We start from the raw sequence: 15,348 nt of genomic DNA, 5'->3' as shown, positions 1-15,348 counted from the left end.
TGCAAGAACTCACTTCTAGCTAGACTGCCACAACCCCTTCTCCTTTGCTACGGTAAAAACAATCAGGTAAAAAAGTCACAAAATTACATGATTGTAGAGACAGTAGCCACTCCTCCTAATTAAGCATGAAACAAGAGACAACAGTGCTACTTATTCACTGAACAGTGTGCCCCTCCATGAGCTTTCTCTTTTAAATCTGGATCTGGCACCAACTTCCACAGGGAGCAGCAAATTTGGAGACCTAAATTAAGGCAGAATTCAAGAACAGAAACAAGTACTATGAAGGAGGAGCAGACGAAACAGAAACGACAGCATGTGCTAAAACAAGCAAACTATAGGCATCACTAGATGGTTAAGAGTTGGTTATTTTTTTTATTATAAAAAGATATGAATAGGACAGAAATGAGAAACACATGAAAATTGCCTACTGGATACTACTTAGCTATTTTCCAGCAGTAATTTACTTCAGGCTTCACAGCAGTAAGTTTAAATGCATGAGTTGATACTCTCAAGAGTTTGAAGATCACCTCCAAGTTGCAATTTTTAATGTTCCCTTTAATTTTCTGTAATCAAATCTTTAGTTGGAAACTGTTGATATTGCTATAAAGTTGCATTCTAAGGACACACTAAATAAGACACTATCGCTCCAGAGTCAAGCCTGCAAATAACACAGGTAGGATGTGTTGACAGCGATTAAAATCAGGAACTCTAAGGATGATGAGCAGAGACACCCTGTGCTGCTTCTGCATTTAGGAGGTAGACTCTCCTCCAGACCATCCTACAGCGGACACGAGTAGGAGCCTGTCCTTAGCAGTATACATACAGACAACCCCTACTAGAGTCTGTACCATTATCAGTTTATGACTCGCTTATACGCATTACCATTATTCTCAGAAAGAGCTCATCTTCACTCCCCTCTGTGCCAGCTATTGTCATCAAATTTTAAAAGCCCAGCTCCTCTCTCCTATGCCTGGATTTTATTTCCTACTTCCTTGAACTGCTACTATCTTCCCTCCAAAGGGAAAAAAAGAAAAAAGCCAAAAAAAAAAAAAGAAAATAAATAATCAATATAAAATGCAGGTTTCAAGCAAGGTTTCAGAGGACCTCAGTGGTCAAATTGGACAGGGAAGGGCATGCAGGTGGAAGACAGGAGGATTCAGACAGATAGAGGATCAGCTGTACCCCCGTCACGGAATCTCCAGCAAAGGTACCACACTCAGTGCTGGGCAGACGGGCTGAATTTGAAACCTCTGTGGCTGTTTTCATTGACAATTCCACACCTTGAACATTTCACACTTTTAATAAATACTTATGATCAAAAACTGAAAGAAGCTACAAAACTCTTTCCTGACCCCTAATGCCTAGAAATGAAACAAAAAGCCTAGCCTGTGCCATTCTGCCTCCCCCCAGGGCCCCTCTCTACTGCTACACTTGGCCCGTTGCTGCTGCTTCAAGCAATAGGAGAAACACTTCCCTTAGCCAGTCTCACCCAGGCAGACCTCAAAAGCCTGAGAGTTCTCCAGACCTTACCCAAACGTTGCCCTAGCTGGCATCCCTTATCCCCAGAAGAGAAAGTCCTATCCTTAAGTTTTACAGTTTAAATATTTGCACAAAGAAATTGTATTCTCTTAACATTAATAACTTCTACTCTCGAGCTGTATTTATTACACTTTCCTCATTAATCGGTCCTGGTGATTTGCGTGTCCTAGTTTTGAACGTAACCTAAGAACTTCTATGCGGAAAAGAATCCTAAGGCTTTAAAGCATGTTTTAAACCATAAAACCTACAAATGTGTATTTCCCAGGAACAGCAACACGCTCAAAACTGGCCATGGTAACAAACCTACCTCTCAAAATACTATGCAAAATACTTCAAGTCCATCTTTCTTCTGCTCAGCAGAAACAATAGAGCCTTCTAACTAAAATAGTACACAAAATCTAGCTATAAATGGCACAGTACCTATGTATGATAATAAAGCGATACTTCCATTATGCTCAAAATAAACAAGGGTGTACTGTACTGAAAGGAGGATTTTCCACTCTTCTACTAAGAAAAAGAATATTATGAACTTCAAATTTTGCATTAGGAGAATATGACATCATTGCTGTAAGTTAAATATATAGCTCATGTGTTTTAAATGAAATAAACACTTGAAAAGCTTAAAGAAAAAGGATGGAGTTTACCCTAATTAATAGCCACACAGTACACAAGGAAATGGGACGTGCAGAGAAGAGCTGGGGCATATCCTGCTACAAGGTTTTAGGTCATCAGGAGAAAATAAAGAAACAGCAGTATATTCTCCAGTGGCCAGCTGAAGACTTGGCAAATTTAACTTTTGTTGTTAAATAACGCTCTACAGAACTGTGGATAGAAGACGCACGGAAAAATCAAGATTTTAACTGGAACAGACAAAGAAATAATGAAAATGAACTCAGACACTTAGAAAGCAGAATTCAAAAGACAGGGAAATGAAATGGAAAAAGGAAATTCAAAACTATCGTGCAGCGCACCTTTGTATAACTAAGCATGTAAGTGCTATCCTGATGAACAGAAATTTCATTAATCTTTCCTGACAAGTTACTCGTGAGAAACAAAATTGTAGCAATATTTCTGCTGCTACAGGAAACTTCCATAAATGGAAATGGCTTCAACTGAATAAATATGCTACAACCCAACAGGAACACGATAAAATTGCTTTAAGCGATTGTAATCATAAATATCTCTCCTGCAACGTTATTTTCTCCCCCAGTACTAAGCTTTATGGGGCATATCATCAAGTGGAGCATTGTTGCAATGGCATTGACCCTCGCAGAGCTGATGTGAAACGGCAGTGTCTGGCCCTCAATTTATGTCTGTTTTTTCTTTAACAAAAAAAAAAAAGTTCTCTTCCCCCATAATTTAGGTGCTGTTCCAAAATTAGAAAAGCAAATAGTTTTCATTTCTGTTCAACCAGAAAGGAACCTGTATTCTGGAATGATTTTTCTACCTTTCCACTTAAGTCTTCCCTTAAGGGAGCATCTCCAAGATGGGGCTCCAATAGCAGCAGGCAGGAGGAAACCTTGCCAATCGGCAGTTTGAGGAAGACACTGCCTCTCAATCTTCTTCTTCCTCCATAAAACACATCAGATGCTTTTAAGGCAAAACCTTCAGCTTGCTCTGAACACCTGGGCTTTTCCTTGAACTTGGCACCAGTGGGAAAGGAGGAATGGATGGTATGGAGAATAAGACAATGTGGGTCAGAAAACAAGGCCAAAACCAGTTTCGTGTCTTTTCTCCTGTGCCAAGGAAACAAACAATCTGACTGTAAAATATGGAAAGAACAGGTTGGCTCTATATTTAAGTCATTAAAAGGCATCTTGCATATAATTGTATGTTAGAGGCAAATTTCCTCTGGATGAACTACTCTCCGCTCTCACCATAAATAAAACAGGAACTGGCCTCTCCCTTATGCAGCAAAGGGACAAAAATTAAAAGGTTTCCTTCATGGGGATGCAGACAGTGTTTACTTTATCTCAGTGATACTGGCTCAGGTAAAAGATTATCAGCCTTCTTGTTTCTCCTTCCACTTCAGGGAAGTTTGCTTTCTTGCCTTAGCGCTGCCTCGACAGAGCCGGGGCGGAGCTGGAGGAGAAGGGAAAGCGTAGAGTCCTGCCCGGAGGTGAGGGGAGCTGAGATGCTGCCAGAAGTGGACATTTTTTTCAGTTTTTTGAGGCATTGGGAACAACTGCTGAAATGATTTCTCATTTTCACTGTTGCAATGAGAGTATTCTTCCCTTCTGAGAAGCCTTCTGAGCTTCAAACCACCTCTTGTTTTTATTAAACAGACCTTTCCTCCACCATGTGCACCTCACAGAATGTAAATTTATTATCCACAGCCCATAACGAGGTGACAGGATTTTCTATTCTGAAAAGGAGACGCTATGTCAATGTCGTGTTTTCAGTCCCTCATTTAGTAACTACTGCACATGAAATGTATTTCTCTCCCTTTCCACCTTGTGAACTCTAAAGGCAGTAACAAGTAAGAGATTTTCTGCAGGAGCCATCTCATGCCCTCTCTCCTTAAAAACAAGTTCCTTTTTGTGTCTCTGGATCTAATTTCTCTCCTAGGAGGTATTCAGAAGACCACATCTGAGACAGTACACTGAAAGTCCAGCTTCCCCATGATTATCCTTCATGAATTATAAAAGTGCATTTTATATTACAGTTTTAAATGCAATAGCAATTTCAACCATACGTCCTATAGATTTTATACATCATACCAAAATTCAAAAAACCTGAAGAGCACGAGGATCTGGATTTTCTCTTAGATTGCGCAGAATAGAGTTATTGAGAGCTTTTGTAGACAACTGGGAAAAAAAGCTACAGAAAAGTCAGTTTTGATTTAAAAAAAAAAAAAAGATAAACACATACCTTCGGATTGAGACCCTGTACAATACCCACAGTCCAGAGAGAGAGGAACGACCAGCTACAGGCACCCACCTGTTGCTGCTTCTTTATGACACCATCATTCTAACTCCTTCGTCATAAGTGGGGTACACCTACGAACACAACGCCTCCAAGGAGCAGCTCATAGTGTCTGTGTCTCCAGTGAGAAAACACTAAAAAAAACCCACACACAAAAGTGCCTGAACAAAATACAAGCTTCCCATCTTCAAAGAATAGAGTCTTACTTTGTATAAAACAAGGTCAACATAGTGGGCCTTGTTTTAGGAGAAAAAGAATCTAATTAGAACGTATTTTTTCCTGAATTAAGCGCAAGGCAGGGCAGTTCATTTAATTGAATAACTGTAACAATAAGGAGAGCTCCAAATATCAGATCTTTATAACAACAGTGTTTACATTCACCACCTCCCCCCATTAGCAGCTGGAAGACATATCAATCACAAATTGAGAAACACTCACGCAGGCTGACTCCAGGAAACCGAGGGCAGTGGCACAGATACACATTACACGTTCTGCAAGGTTAAACTAATGTGAAGTAAATCCCTCAAGTTATGTAAATAAATTATAGTAATGTTGTCTGACAACTTGTATTAAATAAGATTAATTCAGCAAGCATAATATATGCAGGGGACTTATTCCACCCATGTATCCCTATGGATCTTCTGGCACACGAGGCAAAACTTGACACCCCAAGAAGATTCTGCAGTGTGAAAGCCCCCAGAAGCAAGTCCAACACCTGGCTCTTCAGCAGCAGCAGGGCTCTCTGACAGCTCTGTAAAAGCTCATTTCTGAGGCTCAGCCCCTCTGATTACACACTGGAGACACACTGCACGCCCGCAACACTCACTAAGAGGTGACACGCTGAATTCTGCAGAACTGCTGAAAAAGGCAGAAGCTTGAGAAGTGAAGCAGAGACTCCTCTGCCTTTACATGGATATAAACCGACTACCAAGTAGACTTATAATCTGTCCAATCTGCAGAACAAAAAAGGCAGAGAACTTCAAAATAATTCAGAGGCAAAGGAACTGGTTCTGCAAAATTCAAGACCCTCCTCCCTCCCAAGCCTTTCGTTTTAAACCATCTTCTCTCACAATCAAGACCTCAAACACAACAAACCAGAATTGCACCAGGAAATAGCAGCACAGGAACACACCTCCATAATTAACACTGATGTTTCAATTTTTCTGTAACATTGTAAAAAGTTTCCTAATCTAAGATACTCACAGGGGGAAACTGATACAATTCCATCAAACCCACCATTAAAGAATTCATCTTTGTTCTTATTCTCCCCCTTCAGTTTGGCTTGGTATCCTACCCTTGGAAGTTTCATTCTCTGAATCTGCTTTCATACACAAAAGAATGTATTTCTGTAGAAAAAACAAAGAACCACACAGACACGCATCCACACACTGCTACAGAAAAAGGAGAGCAACCCACTGAACTTTGAAGTTTTGGAACTCAGCCCTAACCCTTTTTCCACAAAAAACCTGCAAAAATACTGAAGAATGGATTTTATTCTAGTGATTGTGTATAATAGTATTCAGTTTATAAACCATTTAAGAGGAAGATATTTTCATTAAAGGAAGAATATGTGAGAAAAGGTTTATTTGAAAATCTCAACCCTAGCTATGGATCACATGAAAACCAAAGATGTGGAGATACTGAAAGTATCACTCTGTCCGAAACCATAAGCCATTCATTCCACAACCTATTACCGCTTCATAATACATTAGATTAAGACTGACTTTATCCATCTATCTGTTTGCAGGCATGACTCTAGCACGGAAAATTGTTCTGCTCTTGTTAGGTTTAATCTTACTTCTTAATCTTCGTTGCAACTTTCATCTTAAATTTCCTGCTTTCAAGCATCAAGCCAAATTGATTTGATGCTTAATGCCTGACAAGTAAATAATGAGCCTCTGAATTAGCCCACATGTGATAAGGCAATGATCCCATTATTTCTAACATTCTTATAATCAGGCAATGATTAAATTATTTCTAATGTCCTTAGCATGAATGCAAAAATACACTAAAAAGATCCTTAACAAAGCTCCCCACCATGTTTTTTTATTAAATGCTCTTAATTTGAGTTTTTTATCACATGATTACACTAGCTGGGCCATAAGAGCTTATTTTAATGAGAATGGGAAGAGCTCAAACAGTGGGTGTTCTGGGTATCTCTTTGACATCTTTACAACCATTTGCCATTTTGAGCATGATTAGCTGAATAGCAACCATTAGGAAGGTTGATTAATACTTTTAAAATATTCCAAATCTTTGGATAGCACTCAGTTTATTTGCTCGAGGAACAGACTGAAACAAAGACTTCCACTACCTCCACCTGAGGACACAGCACAACGTAATGCAGGCAACAATGACAAAACCTCTCGCTCAGCTCACCGCCAGCATCACTGACATTTCTATTTACAGAGATCTGAGCTCACATATGATACCCAAGGACTTATCTTAATTAATATCATGTCCACCTTAGAAGCGTGAGCACAGTTCGAGTTAAAGAAATGGTGTAGGCAGTGTGGTTTCAATGTGTGCCTCCAGGACACTGCTATTGACAGCAGACACCTATTAAAGTGCTGAGAATCAACATGAAATGCCATTTAACATCCTATTTAAAAAAAAAAAGTTCAAAAAAATCCTCCACATATTGAGCTTGCAGAACAAAGAAGTGCATTAAAAGCACTGATAAGGGTATTAAAAGGTAATATTTGATGTATGCCTATCTAGTACTTTAATACTGAATCTGGCTGTGATATGAGTTGCACTAGTTAAAATTACATATTTCTCTTTTTCCTTGAATCAGAGGAGACAGTTACGGGAAAAATCAATATCTAAAGCCTACAAAGTGAAAGATCTTCTTTCAGCACTAAGATACCACAGTGACAAAGGCCATGAAATAAAGGTCAGAAATATATAAAATAGACATTAGATGCACAGAGACATTTGTAACATGTACTGAAATTAGTAATGCCTTGTTCTTACATAGGTTTGTCCTACAAGTTGCTCCCGCCAGCATAACACACCCACTTCTTCCCATTAGCCCACGGGTATGCAGTACATGTCAAAAGCAAGTAGGCTTGCCTGACTTGTATACTGCCGCTTGTGGGAAAAAGATGGGGAAAACTGCACTGTTGGCACCGAAAACAAAGAAACACAACTTTCTGTCGTTCACCCTACTATTCAGCTCTGAGGCTAACAGTCATCCGTATGGAAATACTCTTCCAGAAGAACTTTGTGATGCTTCAAGACTCTGTAGACAGCAAAAGAAATGACTGAAGTTTTCCCAGCTCACCAGGAGTTTCTGAGTTCCTGCAGCCCTTTGCAGCAGGTGAGGGACAAATTCCTTTGACAAGGTGGGGAACGGAGGAAGTGATACGAGGGCAGCAAGACGTATCTGAATTGGTTCCCCATTGGCTATACCTCATACAGTGCTCAGATATGGATCCTGAAGTTATCACTATGTAGCCAACATAATTACAAAGTAGCAAAATGCCCCACTCTGGCTACCACAACAAAATACAGGAGAATGGTCTTTTCCAAATGATAAGCTGCACGTATTCTGCCGGCACTGTCTCAATAAGCAGAAAGGTTGCGGGACACTTTCAGGTACCTGGTCTGGCTCGCACTGGTTCCGATCACATTGAAACTAAAGCAGCACAGACTGTATAACAGTCAACTGCTGCCACTGCTAGTTTCCTTCTAGACCACTGAAGGAAGGCTAACTGGAGTAAGTCTCGGTTAAGTCATATTTTCACCACATGCCTAATTGTTACAGGGATGTCCACACGTGGTCAAGCTCCTCCATGCCTGCAGTTTGCCCTGGTGTGCATCCACTTTTAAGGAGAAAGGGACAGAAAGCAAGACTGGAAGAAGGCCTGGAGGAACAGACGAAAGGGACTGGAATGAGAAACAAGAGATCAGTGCAAAGGGGAAGAGCGTTACAACAGTAACAGAGATCAGTGTGTGCAAGCAGAGTGGGCAAACAGGGATACAGGGAAAAGGGAAGATAAATCAAAACCTAGTGAGAACTATCACCAATTTCTTGTATTGCCCGTGTGAAGACTGCAGAGCAGGAGGGGAAAGGAAGCATTCCCAAGGGACTTGCTTATTTCTTCCCAAGTAGGTGTGGGTGAATTGCCTTTTAAAATATATAGCATACTTCTCCATTTCTCTCAGTCTCTGTTCTCACTACTCTTAAAAGAAGTTGTATTTATCATGACTATATGACAACTCTGAAGGAACAAAATTTACATTTTGTGCCCCAAGCACTGAGGGTGGGAGAACATACTGATGCAGTGAAAAGGGCTCATTTTGAAGCACACAAAAAATAAATAGAAAGGGTAGGAGAATCGATAGGAGGCTACATTTACTTTTGAAAAATTAAACCATTATGAGTCTGAAGAGTTTATGTGTGGGCACCAGTAAAGTTCAGACAAGAGAGGGAAGAATAAAACACTAATATTATCATCCAAAGTGTGAGAGTCAGAGTCCTGCTAACAGAAAAAAATTGCCCTTTCTCTTCCACGCTTACAGCTCTTCTCCCCACACCCTCTTACAAGAGAGACGATACTGCTAAGGAGACAAATAGTCAGCAGGCTCCTTATCCGAGCTGACCTTGCACCACCCAGCTCCAGGGTCCGGCACTTGCAGACGGCTGCACAAGGCATTGCTTTCCCTGGCCTGTGCTGGTACAGGTGCTATTTGTGAAAATGTCAGAGCAGCACTGGAACCATGAAAAATACTTCCCAGAAGTCAATCATTCCCTATTAGCATCATACCTCTTTAGCTTTTATATTATAATCCCAGAAACTTTCCCCAGCAAGCTGCCCCCTGTAACCGCCCCTGCAATCAGACAAATTTGCCTACAGCAAAGCAGATACTAAACAAAGAACCCTCCCTTGCTTTGTGTGCATAGGGAAATCATATTTCTGCAGACAATCAGCCTTCATCTTTCATGAGGGGAATAAAACCACCAAAAACATTTAGTCTCCATGAAAGAGTAGTGAGCATTCTCGTAATTTCGCAGCAGGATGCTGAGCTGCAGGTGAAACGGCTGCCAAGGGCTCCAGGGCTGCATAGCCACTGTCCTCGCTCACCCGTTCAAAGCCACAGAGCACAGACAACACCATCCCAACAATTCACAGCTAAATACGCACTGTCACATTTATTTTCCAGTAGCAAAACGAGGCCCTTTCCTCAAAACTGATGACATGAATAGTTAAATGCATAATTGAGGGTGCAACTTAAAAATGCTCCCCAAAAAAAGTTTTATCATATGTTAATATGAATGGTGTTATCAACTGGTGGGAAGCCAATACATCTTCATTGTATCACGTGGCACTCAGCGCTAGGGATAATAAGAGAGAAGAGACTTCAGAAGTGGTCTGGAGCTATAGGCATCGATGGATTGCTGCCATTCAAACAACATTTATCAGGACACTGTCAAAGGGGCTTTAATTTCAACAGTGAATGACTGACCCTTGGCAAGATTCTGGGTCAGAAAACACGCAAAAGTGGCCAACAGCCACATTCTTACCCACACTACTCAGCTAGCTATTATGACAAGCAGCAAAGTCGTTACAACAGGCTTGTCTCATTCCCTCCAGAATGTAATTCCACCACTGTGCCCATTTGCTCTGTCCTGGGAGTGCTTCAGCTGAACAGCTCTGCAAAGAAATTGAGAGGACAAGCAGCTTTTACCCGTAGGACAAGATAAATCCAGTATCACAATCATTTAATGAAGACTACAAATCCTACTAAGTGCTTTTTCATTTATAAGCCCTAGATAAAGGGGCAGGAGAAAGTATGGTTCCCCTCCAGAATGCTCCAAAGACAACGCCAATTTTGGCCTCATGACAGTGTGTTAATACAAAGAGGATCCGTAATAAAGCCTTTATGAAGAACACCACAGAGTATATGTTTTAGTGATTATACCACAAGATGAGTATGCTTTTGCAGCATAATTCTGCACCATTATTGTCATGCTTCAGTGAGGCACAGTCATTTTCCCATGATAACATTCTAACAGTATTATTCCATTTCTTTTATGCTGGGTACTAAACAGGAGTTTCAGTTACTTGATTCGGCAGATGCTGGAGCAGAACCAAGCCTGTTGTTCCTTGCCACGGAAGCCCAGTTATGGTGCTTTACAAAGCATTTTCACGTGCTGTTTCTCCTTACCAGATCACTCAATGGGACATTTCCAAGGCAATCTTTATGCTGTCTGGAGCACAATAGAATATATTAAAGATAGAGGAAACAAACTGGATTATAACAAGCTACAAAGTAACTCACATACTCCTCTGGCATAATCTCCTGGTTTTGAGACCCTGGAAAAAACAACCAACCCTATCTGGTATTACAGGAGAAAAAAGAATCATGTTCCGCTCAAATGCAAATGCCTTCTCCAGGTTTTCTCACTAGGAAACAACATGCAGTATGATCTTCACGCAATAGGTATCACGGCATCCTCAAATATCAACACACACCCGAAGAAACAGAGAAACCTCTATCGAGATAAATCAGTGGCAGAAACAGGAACATAGCCCAGGCTGCATCCAGTTGGCAGTACACACAAGCTTAGCGTGATATATTCTGCAAATGAAAATTAAGAATACAAAAATGACTCATTTTCACTACAGGTTACCTTTGCTTCCTTCTCCCCTATGTCCCACCCAAACTATTGCCTAACAGGCAGTCTTTAGTAGGAACACAACCTCAACTACATGATTCCTAACCCATTCAGGGCTTAACGTCCTGCATCAAGTGTACTTCTGTAATTTAAAGAACCTTTCTAACACCATGTACACGAGAGTTGACTCTTACACATTACTTCAAAACAAATTTCCACTCTCCAGGACAGCACTGAATGAAGGCCAGGCAAAGAGCCATGTGCTTGCACTGCAGCTGTCTTGAGTAAAACAACCAAATTTACTGTCCCCCTTTCAAAAAGCAAAACCCCTCCACCTTTCCTCAGAGTTCCTCCTAGCTTTGCTTTCCTCTTTACGGCTATGAATGACTAGCAGCCAAACACGTCTCTACCACCTAAGTTGTAGAGCACATGCTTTCCCTTGTCAGCTAACAGAGCAGGACTTTGGAGCGGAGGCTTTCCCGGTTCTGGGCTCCCCTTGTTCCCAGTCTCCCCAGCAGCCGTGCCACCCCTTGCCAGACCATTTAGGTGACAGGAGCAGGGACTCAGAATCCAGTGGTACAACTGCAATTTTAAGAACTAAGCAAAATTGTCTGTTTTACCTGTCAGACAGTGCAATGAGAAGTGAGAAAAGAATATTTATCTGCCATTTCCCCACTGCCAGAATCCACCAAGAGAAACCAACTTCTATGAATACAGCCTACATTCAGTGATAATTCTTCTTGCAGCTATAACCAATGTTTGTTTGTCAGAGTTTGCACCTCCAGCTCACTGTACAGTACTCCAATGCAGAGAGAAATAACTTGCTAGTAGCTTTAACAACACATTAGTTTGTGTTATCAGCACAGACACGTTGAACTAGTGAACCATGGACACTTACCCTCTTAACCCACTTACAAACACTGTAAAAGCTGATAAGAGACTTGCTATCCAAACTGACAGACAGCAAATGTTTATTTTTCCTCTTCCGGATGCAACAGGGTAGATTACCTTGCATTTTGCTGTGTAGTGTTGTATCAATGCCGCGATGCAGTGCAATGTCACATCACAACAGGACATGATGAGGGGCAGCATAATGGCATTTGAGATGGGCAGCTGGATTTGCTAGTAATTCATGTTCCCATGAGCTGTCCAAGTTGATATCTATTTAACGTCTGTAGTCTCTCCATCAGTCAGTATCACGCTGACAAAGCTATACATATGCATACATATATTTTCTCTCTACGTATGTATGCCTGCGTGAACTAACAGCTATCTGCTTCAGCAATCTGCTTCAGCAATCAATCCTCCTTTAAACAGTTCCTCATTACATACGAACATCTACATCTTTACACTCTGCTTTATCCCATCCTGACTATGAAAATCCCTTTATGACGACTAAATTGGCCTTTTAGTAGAACAGTTCATCTGCTGGAGGAGGGAGACGGACAGGAGGAAGACACCAATTGTACAAGTGAGAATTATGAGACAGAAAAAGACTTTGCACCTTTTAAAAAGGTTCTTAATCAAAGTAGTAAGTCATCCTCAGCACTTGAGAATCTGAGAAAAAGCTTATTATATGAAAAGTGCTTGACAAATCTGATACCTCAGGTTTCCCCTTGAATTCCCAGAGAGGACTACAATTACTGGAGTGCACAACACAGAGCTCCGCAGCAACAGTTCTTCAGACAGCACCGTCCCTAATTACAAACCCAGAGAAAAGAAGTAATGTATTTCCACCCATCAGGAATACAAAAGAGGTAACAGAAAATTCAAGACAGACTTGACGAAACGTTGCCATCATTAGCATGTTATCACCTAATCTGAACTATTTAACAAAATCAGATAAATTTTTGCTCGCAACTTCAGGTGATTGCCAAAGACCTTCTGCTTACGTGCGATGTACACAGAAGAACTTCACATAGCTTTACAGTACCTTGAACCTACAAATTCTTTTGGAAACAAATGTGTTTCTTGTGTTAAGGCACAGCCTCAGTCCAGGTTAGCCGTAAGGAAAGAACATTGCTCAGCTTCGCCGACACAAAGTCAAGCTAAAGAGAGCCAGCTCCACTTGTCTCACAAGCATGGAGGATATCATTCCAAAACTGCCTTTCTTGCAAATCCTCACCCAACAATAGTTCTTAAACCAACCTGCAATTTTTTTCTGGCAAAAACAAACAAACAAATCTCTGTAACTTTTCCCATCTGCTCTCCTGACAATGCATTAGTTAGGAACAAAGCTGAGACACAGGCTTCTTACAACAAAGTATAGTTTACAGTCCAAGTAAGGTAAAGGCACCGAGGGCACGTTGATACATCAGTTAAAGGTTTACAAAACTCCCATCCTTAGAGGAAAATGGAAGTCTTTCAGCCTTTTTTTTCCTCCAGAGACAGTGAGTGATAATATGGCTTATGGGGTGATGCAAATATATCCCCATTTCTTTAATTCATTTCTACAAATTCCTCACTACAGCAGGGCTAGCAAAGTAAGAACATGGGGGCAAATGCTATTTCTGTGGAAACAAGAAACACAGAACTGAATCTGCTCAAACTGGCACAAAGAAGATGAAAAAGGACAAAATTTGGGGTGAAATTTTTTTCCCTGAATAAATGATCCCTGAGTTTCCTGAAATGCCACAGACTTGCTGCAAAAGGCTTACAAAATCACATTTAAAACTTTTGTCCAGCTTGAAATAAAAAGCCCTGATTGACAGTGAAAATAGGTCTTTGCTAGCAATCAACACGCTTTGTTTTTCAGCCTCTCTGCATTTCGTGGACAACAGCCCAGATTTTGGCAGATTATTTCATTAGGGGAAGCTTGCAGTTTAACTAAACATGGCTTTCTCTACAGAAAATTGTTATCAATCATTTCACATTTTTAAAGCAGACTGAATGAATCATCTTCAGGAAAGCTGTATGATAATCTAGAGCTACAGCTGATCAGACAAAATTAAAGGAGCAAATCACTTGATTTTTGCCACTTACACTGTTGTATCTTTGCACACACACAGGAAAAGAAGAAAACAAATCCCAAAACAAGTCTAAGTTTTATTACTTATTTTCCTACTTCTTTCATCATGAAGTTTAACTCCAAATACATCCACTGTGATCCATTTATCTGCAGAAAGTTAGGAATAAACCAAACTATAGCCAAGTAGCATGACTCAGCTGGTGCTTTGTGAATTTCACTGCTTGTTATTCTATTTCTTGCATAAACCTTTTTGTGGCTGGGTTTTAGCTGAATTCCATGCCCAGCATCCCACTTGGATTCGGTGGATCTGAACAAACCAGCTTATTTCTGCTGGGGGTGAAGAGGGGAGAAGAGGGGAAAAAGAGTTTTATTGGTAAAACTGTAAATAGTTCAGCACTCAAACATCAAGCCAAGCTTGCCAAAGCAACCACAGTTGTTCAGCATTTGACTGCTGGTTTCATCTCAGGCCTCAATAAACACTTGAGTGAACAATTTTGGTTCTCTAAACTCCATTGAACCCAACAGTGCAGAGGGCACAGTTTCTCCCCAGGATAGCTTTAAAGAAAGAGGTCTTGGTCTCTTTCCCAATTTCAGTAGAAATATGACCCACATCTGATCCTACTGAGTTATTTTAACAATTAACTAGACGTACATTTGGATGATTTTCTACAAGATATTACCTAGGTAAGTAAATAACCATACCTGAATCCTCCCATTCTGGGTGCCCACTCAGATCTTTCAAGAGGGTCCCATATCTTCGGGAGCACAACAGGAACAAACAGCTCCTACCCCCCAGCTGGGCTTTAAGAAAAAGGTGAGTTAGATCTAATCAACAAGTGCTATTTCATGCCCATACCTGATCACATTGATTTCATTGGCCCACAAAGTGGGGCAGCACAGTAACTCCATTTGAAAAATGAGGTTTTTAATTTGCTCTCTAAATGAGAATTTTTGTTCCTACCTAAAAGAAACAAAAAGGTTCCCCACCACCACCCTGGCATCTACAACTTTCTTCACAGTCACTGTTTTACTTAGCCAAGGCATTGCTGGGTCAGACAGTCACTTTAAAACTAGAAGAAACCAGGTGCTTTTTATACAAACATAATTAAGCAATTTAATGAAAATCTGTTGAGTCCATCTCTCTGAGAATACGCAGGACTCAGCTTGGTGTATTTCTGCTTGGTTTTGAATGCACACTGCACTTAAATGTAACTTTGCTGTCACCATCAGGTTGCCATGAGAATTAAATGGTTTTTGTGTATTTTTTTTATTTTATAACTGAGGCTAAAAA

The 15,348-nt window shown here is 40.6% G+C and overlaps 1 protein-coding gene across 1 annotated transcript in view; it reads right to left on the bottom strand.

Moving 5' to 3' along the window:
• TENM2 (teneurin transmembrane protein 2) overlaps window positions 1–15,005 on the bottom strand; it is a 1,855,021-nt gene extending 1,840,016 nt beyond the window's left edge. Inside the window, exon 1 of the mRNA XM_054217271.1 lies at window positions 14,760–15,005. The gene's annotated coding sequence lies outside the window, so the exon portion shown is untranslated. The remainder of the gene's footprint in view (window positions 1–14,759) is intronic.
• Window positions 15,006–15,348: the final 343 nt, after the last annotated feature.

Source organism: Rissa tridactyla, chromosome 11, assembly GCF_028500815.1.
Source record: "Rissa tridactyla isolate bRisTri1 chromosome 11, bRisTri1.patW.cur.20221130, whole genome shotgun sequence".
Taxonomy (NCBI): Eukaryota; Metazoa; Chordata; class Aves; order Charadriiformes; family Laridae; genus Rissa; species Rissa tridactyla.
This window is presented reverse-complemented; position numbering and strand designations above follow the sequence as displayed.